This window comes from Etheostoma cragini, chromosome 2 (assembly GCF_013103735.1).
Source record: "Etheostoma cragini isolate CJK2018 chromosome 2, CSU_Ecrag_1.0, whole genome shotgun sequence".
NCBI classification, from domain to species: Eukaryota; Metazoa; Chordata; class Actinopteri; order Perciformes; family Percidae; genus Etheostoma; species Etheostoma cragini.
Genome location: NC_048408.1, coordinates 26,692,632 through 26,705,094, shown reverse-complemented (window position 1 = coordinate 26,705,094; position 12,463 = coordinate 26,692,632). Strand labels below are relative to the sequence as shown.

General features: G+C 38.7%; 1 protein-coding gene across 5 annotated transcripts in view; it reads right to left on the bottom strand.

The window, feature by feature from the left end:
• The window catches only part of LOC117952358, a 31,081-nt gene that overhangs the window by 1,948 nt on the left and 16,670 nt on the right, over nt 1-12,463 (bottom strand). The gene's annotated exons all lie outside the window — the stretch shown is intronic.

Here is a 12,463-nt window from a genome sequence, read left to right as displayed (position 1 = left end):
ACGAGTAAAAGGGCACATATTACTCCGGTTTTAGCTTCACTTCATTGGTTACCAGTGATATTTAGACTGCACTTCAAAATTCTGGTCCTAACTTTTAGAGCCCTACAAGGACAGGCACCGCCATACATCTCTGACCTGATACGGCTGCGTACATCCTCACGTAGTTTGAGATCAACAGGCCAGAGACTATTAGTTGCCCCCCATACACATTTTAAAACTAGGGGGGACCGCTCATTTCAAGCTGTTGCACCCAGGTTGTGGAACGCTTTGCCTCCTTCCATGCGCTGCTTAGACTGTGTGGAACACTTTAAAACTCAGTTGAAAACTTTGTTTTTTAAAGAGGCTTTTAACTAGATCATAGGGTGGTTAGGCTGGTCTTATGTGTACGTGTTAATCTTTTGTTTTTATTTTTATGATGTATTGAATTTATGAGAATTGTTAAATGCTTTTGTTGTGAAGCACTTTGTGATCTTCATCTGAGAAAAGTGCTATACAAAATAAATGTTACTTACTTACTTACTTACTTTAACACCAGGCTGTAAGCAGATTTTTGTCGCCTTTCAATGCATTCTCGAGAACGGGTTCATATGGTACTTTACAAAAGGTTATGCACAAGAATTTGAATGATATATTCCACGAAAAAGGCGACCGCAAGGTGGTCACGTGATGACCAGTCAAATGAGATGTTAAGTTTTCACATTATTATTAACTAAAACAATTTAGATGTAGATTTTTACACATGGTCCCACTCCAAGGCAGAGCCACAAGATAAGGTAACAATGCAGGGCGGACTGTAGTTCTTATTTTTTTTTTTTTTATTATTACTTTAACCAGCCATTTTTGCCTAAATTATGAACAAATAGATGACAGGAAAAGTATCTTACAAAATCAATAAGTGATATGCAGCACCTTTTACATGGTAATTTACTAGTCTTATTCTTAGTGCTTACCTGTTGCTAAAGCTGCTCAGGCTCGGCTTCAAAGCGCTATTGGAAATGGCAAACCACCTCATGTAGACATAGGCAAATAGAAGAAGTTTGCACTCTTTGAAGGTCACTACTAAGAAATGTTACCTCACATCTAGATTAGTTTTTTTACTCCTCTCGATTTTAATCTACCTACGCTTGAGGGTGTGAAAATTTCAGCAGTTTTCACGTTAAAGTTTTTGTGGTTAGGCATGTTAAAACTTCAGAGCAGTTTCCTCTTGTATTTTCCTTCAACTGATAATTAACGACACATTCTAATGGCAGTGTTGGTTTGCACCTGTTTCCATAATTAGAAGCTGATACAGGGTTTCAATAGTTAAAAAACAAACAAAAAAAACACAGCCCTCACACTGATAGATACTGGCTACTTCAGTGTGGATGCTACAGTTTTGTCACCTGTATTTTTACAATCCTTTACTTCCTTGCAGCCTATTTCCCCAGTCTGTTATGTCTATTTACACAAAGCACACAAACCCCATGCACATGTCTACGTACAAACTTATGCACACATACACACATACTCACAGTACATTTTATTCATGCATGTGAACTATATACGTATATGTTCATTTGAAGTATGCATCCATGTACAAGTGGTTAGTACCAGTTTATATGTATGTGCAAATGTTGAAAACCAGTATATACTGTTTGTTCAAGTGAAGTATTCAAATTTGGCCTAGACTGCTTCTCATAGATTTATATCTTAAATTTGATTTGAGTGTTTCTTCTTATTTTGCAGCTGGTGGCAAACATTCAGTTTTTTTGCTTTTGAATCTGAACCACACTGACATTTAAAGTGTGTCAAAAACAGGATGAAAAATAAATGTGTGTGTCAGGTACAAGATTTGTGGTATGTGGTTATTACAGCCCACTGCAACCCGACCCTCAAGCATCAAGCTAACTTTATCTCTGCACTATAACAGCAACAATACATCTTTTCAAGACATTTTAAACATTTTATATTTGTAAAAACACATTTCTAATGAAGTACACTAGCAAACTTGTCTTTTTTGCCATGTGCACACAACATTTATATCTATATACTGTGTATCTATATGTGGATATATAATTTTTTTTCAGTTTCCTTGCAAAGAGGAAACAGCCAAAGTTCTTGCAGACAACCTGGTCACCTGTTTATACGGTTTAATAAAGGTCAGAGTTGTTTTTTTCCTGAGAACCCAAATGTTAAATTTTTCTAAAAACCACACGTCATGCTAACGACACTTCCTTTCCTTAAAACAGAACTAATCAGACTGTAGATCATGTCCTCAGCAATCATGTTCATTAACTTGTCGTCACAATGATGTAGTCAAAAAGCTGTAGTGTATGCCTTGCCAGTTATATGCATTAATTTCCTGATCGGCAATTTTTTTCTTTTGGTATTTCTGGATGTTAAAAAAAAAAGTTGAGAAAAGGGAAGCTGAACTGCACACATCCTCTCAAAGCCACAGTATATAACTGTCTAGAAATTCAGGCCAGCGGCTTCTTGTAATGGTCAAAAGGTTACGCATATGTATCACAAATTAGTTCTTCATAGTATTTGGAACAGAAGCTACATCAGTATGAGAGACAAAGCACGTCCTGTTGTATGGTTCTGGATACCAAAGCTGATATGAAAAGGATTGAGACATTTCTCAATGGGTAGTTGAGAAGGCAACATGGCATTGTGTGGCCAAAGAAGATTACAACCCTGAAATTGTAAAAACAAAATCATCACTGAAATAAGACAAAGGCAACTGTAATGGCTGGGCCACGTTTATCGAACGGAGGCAGATCACATCCCAAAGGTTGACAGAGATAAACTTGAGGATCAACATGTTGTAAAAGATGGGAAATGTTTACATTTGCGCTGTCACTTTGGCTGTCCGAGGCCATGTACCCTCCTTTCCCTCCCCAGCCCTGCCATCCTTTAACCATCCACCCTCACACACAACTCTTCCCACTTCTTCATCAGTCCTGCAAATATATGCCAGCAAATTTTCACCTGTTTCCTGTCAGATCACTTGTATGCACTCTTCACTAAGCTGTCCAGCCACTTTGCCTGCATGCACCTACCTGTATGACCAACTCCCTTAACTTTGAAGCCCTTCCTTTTTCCCTGCTCCCAGCTTGGTTGAGTCTCCCTTCTTTTGCATTTATGTGTGGCAAGCCTAAACATTAATTCCTTACATATTTATATGTACCCTGGACACACTGCTGTCCGCGCTGACGTACCGTCACCTGTTGGGACACAGATGTGTTAACTGAATAACAAAACAATAGCCATCTTGGAAATGTATCCATCTCTGCCGTCATCTCAACCATTGAACCAGCTCCAAATCTAGAGTCACCACATTTAAGAGTAAACTTAAAACTTTCCTCTTTGATAAAGTTTATAGTTAGGGAGTGAGGAGTGAGAGCGTTGGCCCCGGACCGGCGAGGGAGGGTGTGTAGCTACAGACACAGCACCCCTTCCACTCTCTGCTTCTCTTCATAGTCGTCAGAGTCATCTATCAACCATTATAGAATTGGCTCAGGTCTAACTTGCACCAGCTCTTAATTATGCTGTTATAGTTTTAGACTGCAGGCGGACTTCCTTCCTTTGACACACTGAGCTCCTCTCCCCTCTCCCTTTCCATCTGTGTGCATTCATGTCCCAGAAATGCTTGTCACTAACCCAGCTCTGGGGAGCTTGTTCCCCGGAGCCCTTGTGATTTCTGTTGCCAAGCAGTCTTCTTTGGATTAGGGTGGCACCTACATCATGTTTGCAGCTGTCGCCGTGGTTCTGCTCCCCGCCCTGCTGTGCCCTGATTAACCCTGCTAAACCCTTCTATGCTCTGCAGTGCCCTGCTACAGCCTGTGATGCCCTGCACTGCCCAGCTACATCATGAACAACTACAACTACTATTCTTAATCATTGTTCTGTTATCTTTATTGGGAATAGTATCTCCACTGTGCATTACACCCCCAACTGGCATCGTCAACCACTGCTTACCACAAGCCTGGGTCTGTCCGAGGTTTCTCCCTGAATAGAAGTTTTCCTCACCACCCTAGGTTTTTCCTTGCCACTGTTGCACTAAGTGCTTGCTTCTGGGGGAATTACTAGAATTGTTGGGTCTTTGTAAAATATAGAGTGTGGTCTAGACTTACTCTATTCAATTCAATTCAATTTTAATTCATAACAAGAGTTATCTTGAGACACTTTACATATAGAGTAGGTCTAGACCACACTCTATAATTAACAAGGACTCCGCAGTTCTAATAGTTCCCTCCACAGCAAGAAACAGTGCGACAGTGGCAAGGAAAATCTCCCTTTTAGGAAGAAACCTCGGACAGACCCAGGCTCTTGGTTTATAACTCTTTATAACTCATGAGATAACTCTTGTTATGATCTGATTCGTCACAGGTCGGACTCACTGTGCATCGAGGAACAAACCTTGTATTCATTTTCGTTTATGTCTGATTAGAAAGTATCAATCGGTTGTACTACTGCTATAGTTAACCACATTTTAACATTGATAACAACAGTGGTTAGTGTCTAGTGTTTTGCAGCTTTATCCATGTTGGGGACTAATGGCTAACGATATGGCTAATTATATCTCTCTATCCTGATTGGAACTGTGACGAGATACAGTAGGTTCAGAATAACCAGCTGACTTGTTGTGTCATCATGACACCCAATGACACGATTCAAAGTTATGATCTACTATCCAGCAACTTCCCCTAAAAGTCACTAAAGGTCTGTACTCATCCTGCTCACGATCAGTGACTGATACTGGGGAAAAACCTCACTGGTCAAGTAGCACTTTCAATAAAGACAACAAATAGAGAACTCTTTCAGGTTTCACTTTATCAGCTACTATCTGCCTCTTTCTAATCTGATTCATGTGTCTTCTACTAACATGTGGATTTCCCCTAACCGGCTCCAATGCTCCGTTCACTCACTTTCTTCTCAAATGCACGGAAATAACCACAAACTACACGCACAAGAAACACACAAACACAAACCACTTCCTAACCCCCTTCTCTTCCAAGAAAGCTACTGTTGTTTCTAATAAGAAATAAAACAATAAAACATGAATGTTCTTCCTTTATTGATCTCTTATATTTATTACATTTTTTTATGTTACTTGTGCAAAAACTACTGAGGTCCACTGGAGCCTGATTAAGGGGGACAGCGATACTTTTTGTCTACCCTCCTTCAAGTTTTATGGTAATAGAGATCCTCTAAGCCACAGGTATTACGTTCACGCCTCTCTCTGCCAGGATCTCTTGGCACCCACCTGTGGTGGACTTGGGAACGGTGTGGGATCAGTAAGAACACATTGGGTGCATTAAAGTTACATACACTGAAATGGCACATCCTCAGGAAAGATCATTGTGGGACTGGATCTAGTGGCTGTAATTCGGAAAAGACACTTCAGATATGGTATTACAGGACCAATAATGCCTATACAAAAGCATCCAAAAAGTAGCATGTCATAGAACCTTTAAGATTTGGTTAAAAAAGTTTGTTACCACAGTGACATAACTTGCAACTCAAGTTTCCAATGCAAACACCAGACATGTGCTGTCATTGTCATATTTCATTGGCAAGAAAGCTTAAAAACAGATAGCAGGAGTATGCTCAGTTCAAAATGTTTTTTTTTTTTTTTTATAAATGTTATCAAAAAGATCTGTGATCATCGTTATGACAGATGCCGACGTTATCATCATTATCATTACTACTTCTGTTATAGCATCAGTTCCCGTCAGTGACTCATTCATTCATTATACTTGATCTATGTCAAAGATAATTTACACAAGAACCTACCTCGCCAGTGTCTTTCTGTCAGAAGTTCTTCCCCTGTTGTTTTACATGAATCTTCAAGCTAATCGTTTTCATGCCTGTAGACTCATTCAGACTTAACTGAAGACTTTGGCTTCCCATCAAAAGCTAGTCCATCTCCTGTCAACTTGTGAACTGACGTAAAAAAAACTCTGGTTAATGTGGTTCCCCTACACTAGCATAGTGACATCAGTCCTGTGTTTCAAGAAGACGAGTGAAAGAACAGGGTGGAAACCCCTTTTATGTTGGCTCTTTTTTTCATTCCCTTTTCACAACTGTCAATGCGCACTTTGCTTTCATCCCTTTAAGATTAGATCACAAATAGCTCAATTTATAGTATAAGTAATACTTTTATACAAATGCCCTTTTTGCTTTCTTGCCATTAGTTGACAAGGAGAAGATTAATACCACTCTCATCTGTGTGATAAATACAGGAACCATTCACCATTCACACATTGTGGCCGAGGCTGCTGTACAAGGTCGCACCCACCAGATAAACGCTCGCACATTCACACATCAGGGGCAACGCAGGGCTCAGTCAACCCACCAACCTTCTGACAGGCAGGCAACCATTCTACCACTGAGCCACAGGAGTGCACATGATTGGTTGCTGGGACTATTCTTTCTCCCTACCTGGCTCTGAAGTTATCTCTTACTATCATAATTCAACACAGCTATCATTGGTAAGCAGGGTAAGCAGTTGCTTACGGGCCCGGACCAATCAGGGATCTTCGTGACTGGAAGATACTGATTGACACCCGGGGCCCCTGTCGCATTTTCATTACTCAAGACAATCTCAGCAGTCCCACACGTACTCTGAGCTGAGAGCCACGGACGAAGCGGGAGTGAGAAGAACGGGTCAAATTAATTTCCTTGTTTCTGATATACAGAAGAGATGTGTGTGACTCTAACACTTCACTTTTACCGACAAAACATCCAACGACAAATAAAACATTTTAGACCGTACAACCTGTACACATTTTACCATCAATGTCGGCTATAACGATTTGCTGAAGCAGTTGCTGTTTCAATCCTGTTGGCCCCTGCAGCGGGAGGGGCTGCTGCTCTGTTCCCCCATGACTGACGCGTACGCAAACACACACACACACACACACACACACACACACACACACACACACACACACATAAAGTGGATGCAGGAAAAACTGCCGATCAGACGTACAGGATGTCCCAGCCCAGGATAGGAAATTAACAATGTAAAGATCAACAAGCCACTGATAGTGATATGTTCATATTTAATTCATGCAATAAATACATTTTTTGTCTCTCTCTTGTTTTCAACCATTTTTGTATTATGCTAACAATTGCAGCATACTGAACCTTTTTGGTAAGGTCCCTCGGAAATCTCATCCGAGAGTAATTAAATTAGAAATAATAATTTTTTTTCTCCCCAAAACAAGTCTCCTTTATATTTTTAAAGAACTATGTGAAAAAAACGCAACTTTTTTCCCTTTTTAACTTTTATTGTCTTCCGCATCTTCATTGTAACAAACATACAAAAGACATCACAACTTTTTATTGCATTTTTTTAACAAAAGCTTCTGTAAAATGAGCCATTTTGGGCAACAACAATCTCAAAAAAAGGCTGCGAAATCCTGAAGGGACAGCCCTTGTGTGTGTTTTCATGTGTTATGGTGCACATTCACCAGCGTTTTTGTTGTTGTTGTGGTGTGCGTCATGTCATCTCATATCCTGTATCTCTATGATCCTATCCTGTTCTATTCATGGTAGCCTACTCGTGGATATTGCACTGTTGTCACATGCTGTAGTATGGGGGCCCCCCTTGATAATCCTGCTTAAGGGCCCAGTGTTGGCTCGTTACGCCACTGGCTACAGGGATCACTTCATGGCAGCGTGGAGAGGAGGAATGAATACAGCAACCAATAAGGTTAAACTTCAACATTTTGTCAACCAGCTCATACAAAGGGAACTTCAGTTTTAGCCACTGCTTCTCTCACATCTCTGTTCGCAGGCAGTGGCAGACTCGTAACATCGTTACATGCAACCCTGCCTCCTAAAAACATTACCTTCCCACCCAATGAAACTGCATACTACATTACGTTTTGAGGGAAAACCAATTTACCAGCACACGTTGTGAAACACTCGCTGTTTTAAACATGTGGTTAACGCTAAGAAATGAAACCAAATTAGTTAGGTTTAGAAAAAGGATGATGTTTGGGTTTGAATAAGTACGTTTGGTTGTTGTCAGATGTTTTGCTGCCCTCAAGTGCAAACTGTATAATGTTACCATCCTGAACAAGATATTTATCATTAGCAAGGTCTGTCAGTTGAAATCTATTCCAATTCTAAAGAATACACATTACAAACTGCCTAAAGAAAATAATGTCATCCTGAAAGACAGTGGGAAACTTCAATGGTATATAAAAACAGAACAGTGTGTTTCTCCCGTAGCAGAGAAACGTTTGGCCGCAACTTTTTTTAATTTATTTTGGAAATAAAAGGCATCTTGGAGATAGTTCTATAGTTAGCAGGAGATGACGGCTAAAGATTTGTTTTCTTAATAGTGGCTGAACAACTGCCTGTTGAAAATACAGTGGGACACAACCAATTTGCAGAGAGAAGCTGATTATGGAGAACACAGAAATACTCACGGACCCAAGGACATTTTTAATAAAGGAAGTTGGTATAACATCTAACAGGGTTGAGGAAAATATGATACTGTTCACCGAGTAAATGAGTTCTAGCAGAGAAAAAGGTGTAAAATGCTTCAAAATTGATGGCATGTGGAATGAAAAGAGCATGCAGTAGCAGTTGAGATTTGTGATGGATCCTGTGAACATGAAGCTTGGTGGTTTTCCACTCTCGTTCAGCCCTCTGAAATACAGTATAGGTTGAAAACAGCAAGTGGAGTCATTTAACAAGGGGGAGGAATTCACAGAGCGAACCAGTCGCAATTTACTTGTGGCCACTTTAGGAAATTAAGAAGTGAGCCGCGAGATGCAAGAACATGTTAAATGTTATATGTTTACTGGGCTGTGTATCTAATTTAAATTTAAAAAATTTAAAATGCAGCCACCTTCAGTAACATGCAGCCCCTTAGAGCAAGTAGAATCAAGGTTTAGACCAAGTGTTAAAACGAGGTCCAAAGTATGACAAGTGACATTAAAAAAATCTGCAGCTGAGGTGCAAGAATTCTCATTGACAAGAACATTAAAATCACCAATCATAACCACTTTTTCCAACCCAACAATAGAGAACAAAAAAAAATCACTGAGTTCAGCAATAAAAGAACTGTTTGAACCAGGGGGCCGGTAAATAAAAACACAACAAAACTACAAACTTTGATTGCCTGTGGTTCAAACGAAAAAAAAAAGAAAAAAAAAAAAGAAGGGTTACTGTTCGACTTTAAGAGCATTTTTCATGCACCACTGTGTTTTTACCAATGACTGGCAGTAGGGGGGGTTACAACTGTTTACAATGACCTGAGAAAGAGCAGGTAGTAGTTAATGTTTTCAACCGCAAGGGGTAGGTAGAGGAGCTTGTAGGGGAAGGAGAGGATAAGCAGAGACCCCAAACTTTGCTTCATTTAGCATTACCATTAGCATTACGACACCATTGTTCCTAGAAGCAGGTTTGACCCCCTGGTCACACAAAATCGCCTTCTTAAAGCCGAACCAGAGCACCATTGCATCACTCCGCGTCCTTTGTTCACTCTCCTTTTAACGAACTCAACTCGTTTCCTTAGATTCATTTCCATGCAAACAACAAACCCCAGTGTGAGATTAAGTGAGTTAGATGCAAAGACAGAAAGCCTGAGGTTGAGGCATGGAGTAGTGGACTGTGAGTTTACCTCATGCGCTAAAGATTCACTAGTACCTCGGATACTGATTTCTTCTGTTTGAAGTGATGAGGAGGTCTATTTTTGATTTCTCCATTATATGTTAAATACAGACTGTTCTGTTGAATTGGGCTTTTGGAATCACGCATTTAACGGTCTATGGAATCACGTCAACACTTTTGAAAAAAGACATTGAAAAAACTAAAAAAGAAGTTTACTATAGGTTTACAATGTGTCCCCAAATACTCACATTTCTAGTCCAGAGATGGACACATACACTACTATTGGTCATACACATATTTCTACTAACGGATTAGTCAAGACAATGACTATGTACATCCAATAACATTCAACATAACCTGCATGTATACACCCTTATTACACAAGGTAGAAAATGTCTCTTGAGCTATTGTTCAATAAAGGGCTGATCATAAAGACATTAATCATACTGTATCACCAACAACACTACAAAAACCCTTAAAAAAACCCAAACCTTAAAACCCTTTTTAAAACATGCAATATATGACAATTTATATATAATTGGGCTAGTGTAGAAGAAAAATACATTCAATGTTTAAATCTCAAACAGTCTTTGAAAGTTGACCATTGAGCATTATAAATATCCACATGATGTTACAAACTGTACTGTCAGGCTTTTGCAGTTGCTGCCCCGAGACTCTGGGACAGGTTACCCCCTGATATTTGCACCATTACAGATGTTTAGTCTGGCTACTAATACTTGGCAGTGGTGTGACAACTTCATTCTTCTGTTTCTTTCTGATTGAACTGTTTTCTATGTTGAATCTTTCTGTTGTATGATATGTGTTTCTACTCTTGGTTTCTGATACTTTAGATACCTGCTGGTTGCTGTTAAGTGTTATATAAATATATTTTGATTGATTGATTGAGAACAATTAACATACGTGCAACTGGCTTCATACAAGCCTGTGAATTGTTATTTTATTTGATCAGTCAGATTTCCAGCCAACGTTGCTTGGTTTTCGGAAAACAACCAAGATAATTATAATAGACCTTTTGGTGCGGATTATCTCCTCTGTGTCCCCCCCTTTTGGGACGATGTGTATGACTCCAATAAAAGACCTACTGTATATGCCCCTGCACATTTGTTAAATTGGTATTACATTGATCCTAAGAGAGAGCCAGCTGAGACAATAAGATGAAGTCATATATATTTGTTTATTCAGTCAAGCATCAGAGTTACAATACACAGATGTGTGAGACCACAAAGCATGTAGCAGCACGCAGCAAGCAGTACAATTTAAAAATAAATTCCTTAAACTCCAGGTAAGCAAAGAGGCGTGAATAGAGTAATGTGGTCTTACTTTTGGGGTTTTGCAAGAACTCTAGCTGCTATATTCTGTACAAATTGGAGGTGGCTAATGGATTTCTACGCCAGCTCGGCAAATAACGAGATGCCAACACTAATTCACAGAAAATTGATGCTGGGCATCTCTGCACACTAAAGTCTGTTTTTAAGTAGTTTAGAATGCATCAAAATACACAAAAAAATAAATAGATAATTTACATCACAAGTACAAATGGTAATATATAGCTGCATTTCTTTCTAAAAAATAAGTAAAATTTTACTTTAGCAAATTTACATTTATGTGTAAAACTTTTCAATAAATATTGAGATTGATCAGAAAGAAGATTTTTCATATAGTTTGTTGTACCTGAGAAAAGAAAACAAAAACATGTTCTTCTGTAAAAAAAAGGTCAAAATTTCAGATAGTTTCATTCAAGATCAGTTGTTTACGATGGATGTTCCCAGAACAGATAAAACAGATCATTTCAATATGGGAGTCATAAGGCACAGCTCAAATTACTATTATTTTGGAATTTGATAAAAATCTAACAGGGTAACATCCGTGAGTGATTTTAAAATATTAAAATGTAAAAATTGTGTTTTTGGGAGGAATTAACCTTTTTTCAGCATAAATTGTTTACACATTTATTACAAAAAGCTATTCCAGGTGAAACAGAAAAAAAGTGTACATTAAAAAAGAGCACAGACACAGTATTTCTTATAAACAGACAGATTACAGAACATTTTTCCAATAAGTGAGTTGAACAGTTACATCCAACAACCCTTAAACAGGATAAAAAATTATGGAAACCTGTTTAGGAGTTACAAGTATCTTATAATTGTTTAAGGATTTCCTCTTAACAAATGAAAAAAATGAAACACCATTACCTTGATTCACCAAATAAGTAACCAATGTTATATTTGACCTATTCCGTGAAAAAAAGGGATGTGTTGTTGTCATGTACATCTCTATTGCTTCATATTTAACGGTGTTCTTTATTCATCCTTTATATGTCCTCCTTGGCTACATGCAACTGCATTCGGGAATATGAAAAGTAACATGCCTGTCGTTTTATTATCAATATCTAAATGAGAGATTAGCATTGGTAAGTCTAGAAATGCCCTTTGCTTTTGTAATTAACGTTCTACATTTTGAAAAAAAAAGCCACTGGTTACATTTCCTGTGTTTGGGGAAAGTTTTAGCCTAATTCTGTGTTTATTATCCTCAACGATAGTTATCCCCACGTATGCCACTCTATATTTGACAGAAAGGTTTGGAATTGAGTAAGTAACAAATTATTTCATTGCCGATAATTCAAATTTTGTTACATTCAAGTTTAGTCCAGATGCTGGAGAGAATACATGCATTTTATCTAGAACACAAGATAGCTGAGCAATGCTATTGTATTACAGCATTTAATGCAAGGCCTGCTGTCATTTTTTACCTCTGTTCCTGTCTAACTGGCATATATCCGTCAGCGGAGGGCTCCACTGACCTGTTAGCTGACATTCGAGCAATCCTC